Source organism: Miscanthus floridulus, chromosome 10 (assembly GCF_019320115.1).
Source record: "Miscanthus floridulus cultivar M001 chromosome 10, ASM1932011v1, whole genome shotgun sequence".
In the NCBI taxonomy this organism is placed as follows: Eukaryota; Viridiplantae; Streptophyta; class Magnoliopsida; order Poales; family Poaceae; genus Miscanthus; species Miscanthus floridulus.
This window is the reverse complement of record NC_089589.1, coordinates 59,865,161-59,875,688: the sequence shown is the minus strand read 5'-3', so window position 1 is coordinate 59,875,688 and position 10,528 is coordinate 59,865,161. Positions and strand designations below refer to the sequence as shown.

The following is a 10,528-nucleotide window of genomic DNA, read 5'->3' as shown; positions in this document are numbered from 1 at the left end:
CACCACGGGACAGTCGTTCTGCCAAATACCAGTAATTGGCATTCGGGCTGCATGAAGACCCATAGAAGAGATACTTCTCTAACCACATGTTCAAGAAGGCGGCATGTTCTTTAGGATCAGTGCTCCTATTCTGAGTCCGCTTGTGCACAACAATGTAGCCTCCCCACCCACCTGATCTGACACTCTAAACTTTATGTTTTGGAATTCCAACATGGTCATAGGGTTGAAGGGGGCCTATAATCCTAAGGCCGGTTAACACATGGATATCAGCCAAGGTGACTGTCATCGACCCATGACCAAATATGAAGGCATTGAGAGCATTGGACTAGAAGTATGAAGCTGATTTCAACATGGGTTCATTCTTCTTTATGTTAGACAGAGAAAGAGCTATGCACTGGTCCAAATCATAGCTCTTTCTTTGTCTAACATAATCTACCCATTTGGTCACTCTGAGGTACCAATCCCTCCACCCGTTTAACAGGAGTGGCCATGCCTTGAAAGTCTTATTCCATACTGAAGGGCTCATGCTAGATTGCTTGAATGGAAGCCTGCCTGTTTCTAAATTGATAAGCTCGGTCGGATCTGGATCACCCATCGGGCCCAAGAAGTAAGCATTATCAACATCAGTTGGGATCAAGATTTTGTCCTTAAGATCCTTGATCAGAAAGAGGAGATATGTAAGCCGGATGACGAATAAAAAGTGAAAAATAGCAAATAAGGTCTCTAGGTCATACCTTTAGGACGAAGTCGATGGTCGCCATCAAGCTTGAAGGAGTGGATTCGGGTCTCCAAACAAAGTGTTGGTGATGCGCTACCTAGTTGAATTGCCACCTCTAAAGATCCCATGGAAATTGCAGGGGCGCTGTGCTAAGATTGGAATCCTAGATTTGCTAGGGTTTGGTGTTTGGAAGTTGTGGCGGCCGACGAGCAAAGCAAAAGGGGAGTGATGGTGACAGGGGCAATTTTGGGAATATGATGAAAGTTCTTGCCTCGAGTCAGGGACTGAGGCAGAGGTTTCGGTGTGAATACGCAGCCCATGCAGCGGTCATAAAGGAAAATTTTGGAATAAAATCATTTTATCCCAAAATTGGGGGGCATGTGTTGACACCAAAATTTGGTTCGAAGTGAAAGGGCCCTGAGGTCAGAATCTGCCAAGGTAAAGCCAAAATAATCAACAAGATCGGCTAACCAGATTGCCAGATCAGCTAGCAAGATGACATCATCAAGGGAATGAGCCCTATCGACAGAGGCAGCAAGGCATGAAGCAAGAAGACGCGTCGGGCTCCATAGAAAGGAAAGATTGGAGTCCAAGTGTTGGGGTCATAATCCCGAGGTGTCTCAAGATACCGACACTAAGTTATCTTAAATTAGGAAGTCTTGTTTTCTTTTCCAAGTTTTCGTAACTAGTCTTGTTCGACCAGGACTCATAGTCAAGCCTCGGGTATAAATAGTGAACCCCGGTTATTGTAATAGACATCTCACATCGATCAACCAAATCAAGTACCTTTACTTTTTGGCTCCGGCCTCCCCTTAGGAGTAGGAGTAGAGTAGATTTCAACAAGTTCTTTAGGCAAGCAGGGCTGCATCGGACAACCTGACCTTCAGCTTGTTTGTGAGTATCCGTCATGACTTATATTGTTACTTGCAAGGCTGCAATAGACGACTGGTCTCTTGCGAGTCGTGGTATAAGTTAGTTATCGATCTATACTGTTATTTGTAAGGCTGCAATAGACCACTGATCTCTTATAAATCGCGGTATAGGTTAGTTATCGATTTGTATCAACTTTTATAAGGCTGCAACAGACGACTGATCTCTTGTAAACGTTGGTATTAATCAAAGTTACCGATATTGTGTTGAATAGTTTACAGTTCAATACAATATCACCCATTGCCTGGTCTAGATTGAGATTTGTTGGTCCTATCTACTTTGATCTATCGTCTGTTGATTATTATCACACTTGAATTCAATTTCTGACGTTAGATCCTGTTTTAATGACCAATCTATCTCAGTCCTGATCGTACATGGCGGGTGTTTGAAGTCATGTTCCATTAGGAGATAGATCCATTGATCGCCAGTATCCAGTATGACTCCGCTATCAATGATGCATCAGACGACTTGACCTGTTGATAGCGTGTCAGATTGAACATTGGTGGTTAGTAGATCTATCTGTTAAGAAGAGCATGGCGTCAGCCACCCGCTATGTCCCCATCGGCTATTTAGCCGATGGTCTGAGCTTTAACGCGTACGACATGCCATCATGATTCTTTTGCGATATAAGTAGATCTATCGATTACTGGCCTCTAATCTAGGGTCCTACCGTAATGCTGCATCAGACGACTCAACCTGTTGACAGTACAATAGATTGAGTGTAGTCGTTTATAGATTTACTTGTATCCAACGGATGAATGATCGTATGTCGTACGACACGGTCACTGGAATCGGTTGTTTCAGCCGATAGCCCGCTTTGTTGAGGATGTATTGGCTGTTTATATGCTTTTACTTGTTTTTTGTCTTGGTTAAAAGCTAGTATGTCTCTCACATATTCGCTTACACGTCTATCCTTACATCTTTCGCATGCTTTCATGATCATCGGCTAAGTTAAAACCATGTAACTGAGTAAATAATAATTGCCGATATGCTCGTTTTGCTTACATTATATCATGAACATGCTAGATATCAACTCTCTAGTCGATAGCCTTATCGTACTAGTCACTTGGTTGTATATTTGGAACTATCTGGACAAACACCGGTATGTTCCACCTTAAATTACTGATCAACTTTTCTCTCCTTGTCAATTGCAGGGTTAAATTGACTAGCACGCCATCGGTCACGACCATCCGGTCCGGCGCTCTTCCTAAGTCCGGGGAGAGCTCGGGATCTGCTCCGCGTGGTTTCTCTCGGCTTACTACATGTGTCGGCGGCTATCTGTCGTTTTTTGCCGTCAACACACTTTGTAGAGTCATTTTTGTTCCCCATCTTAACTAGCAAGAAAACTGCAATAAATGATAGCAATATTTCGCGTTGCTATGAGAATCACTGGTGAAATTATACTACTTATATTTACTAATATGATTGAATAAATATCATAATACATGTTAGTAGATGATTTTTAGCATTCTAATGTGGACAACTAAATATGTCGGTGCAGAAAGTGACCAACACGTAAATATTTGTAGTTTTATCATACGTTGTGATCGGAGGTGGCCTAGCACTCAATGACACAGGGTTTATACTGGTTCAGGCAACGTGCCCTACGTCCAGTTAGAGTCGGTCGGTGACTTTATTCCTGAGCCCAGGTGCTCGAAGTTTGCAGTGGAGTTACAAACGAGAAGGAGAAAGATGGGGGTACGAGAGGTCCGGTCGCACTATTGCTGGAAGGGCCGAGAGTGACGGGAGCCTTGCTATGAGCTAGGTGAACTTGACTGATCTAATGGATCTGAATCAACTAGAATGACTTGTATGAACTTGAATCAACTGGAGTGACTTGAATCTATTAACCTACCTGTTGGGAGAGAGCACATCCCCTTTTATAGATAAAGGAATGGCTTTACAAGTGAGAGAGGAGTACGTTTGCTTCTAAGCCTTGTTGCCCACGGTGGTGGGTATAGGATGACTGTAGGCGCCCACAATACTGTTGATGTCACTGTTGAATGTCAGATGCATGTGGGAGGTTTGTGTTATCTTCTTCGAGTGTGGCAGACGTCGGCGCCTGCATATACTGTTGGTGCCCGGAGGCATGTGAGGAGTTTCACCATGTTCAGTTGGTACGATAAATGTCGGCGCCCACAGCACTGTCGATGCCCAGAGGAATGTGGGGGGCCTTCTCGTATGGGAGTTTAATGGCGCCCACAATACTATAGGGAAAATGCCGACGTCTACAACACTATTCAGGCTCTATTGTGTCAGGGAGGCTGCAGAGTACTGTTTCTGCAGGTGTACAGGGTATGGTCCCTGGTATCATGGTTTGACTTGTGCGCCCTGCCTTGCTTATCCGTTCGTTCACCGGTCCTTTCCGAGCGGGCGTCCCCGGTCGGTTTGGCCCCAGTCGGTTCTAATCGCGCCGGCCGGAGGAGTGCTTCGAGTAGGGGCTCGACACATCTCCGGTTGGAGATGCGGGTCGGAGTCGGAAGCAGTGCTTTGGCCAAGCCTTCCGGTCGGAGAGGCCGTTCGGAGGTGGGCTGGAGATCGAAGCGAACGCTCCAGTCGGAGAGGCGGGCCGGAGTCGAAAGCAGACGTTGTTCCCCCTCGGCCAGGCCTTCCGGAGGGCGATTGGATCACCCTTCCGGCCTGTCGTTCTGATATTTGGGCCGGCCCATGAGTCACTCGTTTGTTCACAACGTTTGTCTGCTGGGCCGAACCTTTGTTGGGAAGCCGGTCCGCGAGAGACCCCAGGTTTATGAACCTGACAAAATATATGTTAGTAAATGATGTTGTTTGCTAATGTGAATAGCTTGAATGAAGACATAATGGCATGTGTTAGTGGATACTGATGTGGACACTTTGCATGACGAGATAGTTGAATGTGCTAGTGGGATGTTCTAGTGGATGCTAAAATGGACACTTTGCATGGCAAAATAAATTACTAATGGAGTTTATCTATATAAGAGATATAGATTGTTAGAGGATATTTTTTCACCATAACCTCTATTCAGATAGGCTTTTGGAATTGCTCTGTTCGAGCCTAATAGTACGGCTCGCCACGTGTAGGAAAGAGAGAAGCAAACAGAAGATGGCAGCGAAAATATGCAGTGAAAACCACGTACTATTTGAAAATATGGAAACTAATTCACAAAGTTGTATTTTGACCACTCCAAAATATTGAAATTTGGTATATTCCTAGTGCATACAAATACATACTCGTATGCAAAAGTTAACCAGCAAACTCAAAGTAAAATAATTCAATTTTTTTTTGTCTGAAATAAGGTTCCGCTTGTCAAAATGACAAAATAATTCAGACAAAAATGACAAAGTAAAACACAACCACAGAGTGTTCGGCTTGCAATGCGCGAAGGGATCACTAGGACTATTCCTCGGCGCGCGTGCGCTCAAGCGATAGCAGCACACGTTCCGTAATAGCGTGGTTTCCCAACGTACGGGCCTATATATAATTCCCTTTCTCATGTCTAGTTTATTTTGGACCAGCCCGTTAGCGTTTCTCCTGTCTAGATTCTTAACCAATGGGCTGATTGAGATCCTACGAGCTTTTTTTTTTCTCTTTCGAGATAGCGTTTTATGTGAGATGAAAAGGGCAGGGGATGGTTTGATATCCAAATAGATGTAGAAGTACTATTTTCAAAATTCATATATCTTATGTTCCATAATACTTTATATAGGATTAACAATTCAACTGATAGAGAAAAAAATTAAAAAATGGTTATGAAGTTTGAAAAAATAGGAAAACGAGTACATCTTATTTGTCGATATGCAAATAGCTAATATAAAGCACATGTGGCTTCCGTTCTTCAGTACCAAAATAGCTGTCACTAATACCCTGGAAAAAAAGAAGACAAGGTAATAGATTAAGAAAATGAATGAAGTTATAAACTTCATACTCGGTTCAAAACTTTGTACCGCCAGGTTCAAAACTTTGCACTATCACATTATAAACTTTGCACTGCTAGGTTCAAAACTTTACACTTAAAATGTATAAACTTTGACATTATAAACTTTATACTTCTAGGTACAAAACTTTGAACTATGAATTTTAAACTTTGTGCTATTAGGTTTAAAAAAACTTTGTACTGCTAGGTTCAAATTTTTATTTAGAATTTAAAATTTGAACTATCACATTACAAACTTTGTAATGCTAGGTTAAAAAGTTTGAACTATCACATTAAAAACTTTATAATGCTAGGTTGAGAACTTTAAACTTAGAATTTATAAACTTTGGACTACCACATTATAAACTTTATACTTCTAGGTACAAAACTTTGAACTATGACATTATAAACTTTATGCATGCAGGTTCAAAACTTTACACTCAGAATTTACAAACTTTCAAACTATGACATTACAAAACTTTGTACTGCTAGGTTCAAAACTTTACACTCAGAATTTATAAAACTTTGAACTATTACATTACAAACTTTGTACAGCTGGGTTCAAAACTTTGAACTATCACATTATAAACTTTGTACTGCTAGGTTCAAAACTGTGAACTATCATATTATAAACTTTGTACACCTAGGTTCAAAACTTTACACTAAGAATTTAAAAACTTTGAACTATCACATTACAAAGTTTATACTGTTAGATGTAATACTTTGATCTATCACATTATAAACTTTGTACTGCTAGGTTCAAAACTATCTTGGCTGATAGAAACCACAGGGGACAAAAGCAAGTAAAAAGCACCATCTATTATAAAAAAGATCAATGTTTCAAATTGTATCAAAGTATTAGGCATATGTGCTTTACAATGGCATGTTAAGCCTCAAGCTAGGTTTTATTTTTAGTTTTGAAGTAAACATTTGAATAGGGCATTAAAGCACATCATCATATCACCAAACCAAGCATGGAAACACGGCTTCCTATCTAGTAGTAGCTTCTATATTAACCTGGTAAGACGAACTAAAATAGATAGCCAGCAAATAGTGAGATAGCTAGTATTAGCTGCTATATTAACCAGTTAACTATTGGGTGCTCTGGGATCCAAGCTGAGTCTTTAGGTGGCTATTTTAAACTAGTAGACCCAAACCACACCAAGCTAATAGATAGTTAAAATATTAGTTCATCAGAGACAACCAACTACTAGCTAATTGTTAGCTACAGGAACTACTCGCCCATCCACTACAACAGGATAAACTGTCAACGCAAAGGTGCGCGCTCCTCCATCATCAGTCAAGTATATATTTTTTAATCTGTTGGGCTTTAAGCACAAAACAGCCAGCCAGCTTATGAAGTGTTGCAGAGATGCATCTCAATTCTCAAAGCAGCTAGAACATGATGACTGCTATTGACAAGTGCAACCTTGGTCCTCAAAAAGCAGTTAGAACATGATTGCTATTGACAAATGCAGGTTGTAGCACGAAGGGGCCAGAATTAGTGATACTAATGCGACTTCTTGGCACGGCAAATCAGACACAGGATGACAATTAGTGGTACTAATATGACTTCTTAGCAGGAGCAGGGCCAATCAGACACAAAAGATGACAAGGGCAGGCAAGCAAATGGAGGGAATTAACATCAGTGTCACCTGTATTCCCAAGACGCAGCAGAAAAGCTTTTATCCTTTCTATGTTGCACATAAACAAATCACTCACTGCAAAGCATCATGCCATCATCATCACATCCATGCACAACAAAACAACTGAAGGCAAATGAGTACTAGCAGTAGGTGTCAGCAACTGGGTGGTTGAATTCATTATCATCTACTACTAGCCACTAGGCTACTACTGCTACTGTACTACCACCACCTCCAAAAACACAGCGTGAAGGTGGAATACAGAAAGCAGCTGAAATGAACTCTTGGCACCCTTGCCTGTACAACCCCAAAGCACAACGTCATGCCATCATCATCACATCCATCCACAACAAAAACAACAGAAGGCAGATGAGTACTAGTAGTAGTAGGTGCTAGCAATTCCATTCCGTGCAGAAGAACAATTCAAAAGTCTTATATGGGGGCAGAAGTAATAGTTCAAAAGGTTAGGACAACGTTCATATCAAAAAAGAAGAAAAATTCTTTCAACAAACAAAAAAGCACATGTTGAAAACTTTCTATTTCTACATACATATCTATTTCTACATACATATCTTTCAACTTACATGTCGAAAACTTTATGCACTGACCTCGTCAATCAGAAAGTTTATATTCAACAACATTTGTACTTGAGATACAAAAACTTTGTACTACAACATCATAAACTTCAAACTCACAATTTTATAACTTTATATATTAAAAACTTCAGATGCTAAATTAGAAACTTTATACTAGCAATGCCAAAACTAAAGATAACTATTTCTCAAATACTAAGAAGACTACCAGAGGATCCATAATAGTAAAAAGCACACATAAGATATATTAGGACCGGACTATACCTCAGTAAAAGCCAAGAAACTGACCAATTCATTCTTATCTACAATCCCATTTTTGTTCACGTGATCTCACAGACCATCGACCTACAAAAAATTGGAGGTAAGTCAATAACTGATGAATCTTCAGCAGCGAGCACACAGGCAGCAAACTAGCAAAAAGGAAAGAAGAAAAACAAGTTCTGAGTCTGCTGCTTCTTGTTACAATTCTGGGGTATAAAAAACTAAAATCCTAGAAAAAGAGCATGCCTACAACATTTTCACGACTTGTATGTAGTGCTATGAATATGATTCAACTATCCGATATGACATTCATATGTTTCTATTTCATTGGAAGTAATAGCAAAATATACTTGGAACAAATGCATTACATGGACAACATTTGGAGGCACAAATATTCATGTTAAAATCATAGGACCTCTAATACATTACATATAAATTGGGTAAGAAAGTGCCATCAACAAGAGAAGCACATATATATTCAAACAGGGATTTGGATCGCATCAAACTTGCAGACATCGTGATAATGGATTGGCTACTTATTTAAGGTGCTCATCCCTTGGTCGATCCCATCAACAAAACAATCTACATCCCTAAAAATCAAGGGAGAGGAAATTGACTACCTAATTTTTGCTGCTCGCATAGATAAATCACACTGACTTGAACACACACGCCTGCAAACACACAAGCAGGATGTTATCCGCATCACATCAATTTGCCTCCCCATCTGAGGGTTAGGACGAACCCTAGTAAGCAGTGGACGACGAGTACAAGGAGCAGCTGATCCCCTTTCACCTAGCCCACAGATCCAGGTGAATCAGCGGAAAGACAGCACCGGCGATGGAGCAACTCTAGCGGCGATGAAGGGTCAACGGTGGCTGAGCAACGCGGCAACAGATGCGATTTAGTCAGAAGGAGGCCGATGAGAGAAGGGAGCTCCTCTTTGTTGCTCGAGACCACACAGCGAATCGGGCGAAACGGGCCGAATCGAAGAGAGCGCGGCCTCCAGGCGCAGGAGTGGAACCTCTTACCTGGAGCGGAGGAGGAGGGGAACCCCGCGAGCTTGAGGCCTCCTGCGCGAGCAGCGGCGTCGGGATTTGGCGCCAGCTACCGAAACTCCAAACCCTAACAAATCCGGCGCCGATGCGGAGCTGCAGGTGATGGGACGGACGAGCTGCATCGAGTGTCGGCGGAGCGCTCCGGCTGTGACCAGGCGAGGGGCGGCGAAGGCGGATGCTGGGATCTGGTGGCGGAGGTGCCTCGAGCGGCGGCTTGTCCCAGGGGCTCTCCTCGACGCGGTGTGTTTGTTTTTGGAAAGGCCGATGTGGGAGTTTTGCGAACCGGGGAGGAGATGCAACGACCGAGGGGGTGTTTGGTCCTAAATCTGAGTCACTGTCCCATAGAATATTTAACATTATTTATGAAACTAATTATATAATTTATGACTAATTTGCTAGAGGAATCTTTTAAACTTAATTAGGTCATGATTTAACAATATTTTGCTACAGTAAATATGAGCTAATGATAAATTAATTATGTTTAAAAAATTCATCTAGTCTAACAAATTATACAATTTATTTTTTTATTAATATTTCAACACCCCATACAATATCCTTTCTATATATCACCTATATCTTAGTCATAGGATCGAACACCCCTTAAACATAAAGTACCGGATGGAAGAAAGGGTAACAGCCTGAAAAGGAAAAGCGCGCGTCGCTATGCGGCCCGGCGCACGCACGCTGTATAAGATAAGATTTTGGTTCACTGAGACCTTTAGTTTGATTCTTTTGTTATTTCCCAAACGACACTTGAGAAGTACTCCTGTTCACTTGTACCTCCGGTTAATTATATGATCATTTTATTCTGAAAAAATGGCCATTTTGTCCATTTCTGTTCATAAAGTACGATATTGCGGTACGTGCTTGGGATTGATTCCGGCGGCATGCACTGCCCTCCGTACAAGCAGTTGTGCTTCCCAGTTTTATGTTCATGCTCTTAGGCCTTGTTTAGATTGTAAGTTTTTTCACTCTCTCTTCATCACATTAAATCTTTGGACACATACATGGAGTATTAAATATAGATAAAAAAATAATTAATTACACAGTTTGATTGTAAATTACGAGACGAATCTTTTGAGTCTAGTTAGGCCATGATTGGACAATAATTGTCAAATACAAACGAATGTGCTACAGTGTCAAATACTGATTCCTAACTCCAATCTAAACAAGGCCTTAGTTATTTTCTGGGATTTGTCCAAAGAGAAAGAATTGGTTCTCATTTTAACTTATTATAAATATAAACAAAATAATTTGCTTTGTACCCCTATTTATTTTTATCTGAAACATTTTCTAAGTAGCTCATGAAAGCAAGAAATGGCACCCCATATTATCATATTAGTATATGCCGCACGCACTATACATAAACAATTTTAGAATAATACAGAGCTAACGACCTGCCAGCTTTGTAAATCATCTATGAGCCCAATGGGCA

The 10,528-nt window shown here is 41.1% G+C and overlaps 1 long non-coding RNA gene across 2 annotated transcripts; it reads right to left on the bottom strand.

Annotated features, from left to right (window-relative positions):
- Positions 1 to 5,279: 5,279 nt before the first annotated feature.
- On the bottom strand, positions 5,280 to 9,366 carry LOC136484755 (uncharacterized). 2 transcript variants are annotated; one of them, XR_010766195.1, is made up of 5 exons: positions 9,067 to 9,366; positions 8,781 to 8,913; positions 8,659 to 8,709; positions 8,042 to 8,122; positions 5,280 to 5,492 (listed from the first exon to the last, which is right to left on the bottom strand). It is a non-coding gene; the product is annotated as an uncharacterized lncRNA (long non-coding RNA). The 2 variants fall into 2 exon arrangements; XR_010766196.1 differs by lacking the exons at positions 8,659 to 8,709; positions 8,781 to 8,913.
- Positions 9,367 to 10,528: the final 1,162 nt, after the last annotated feature.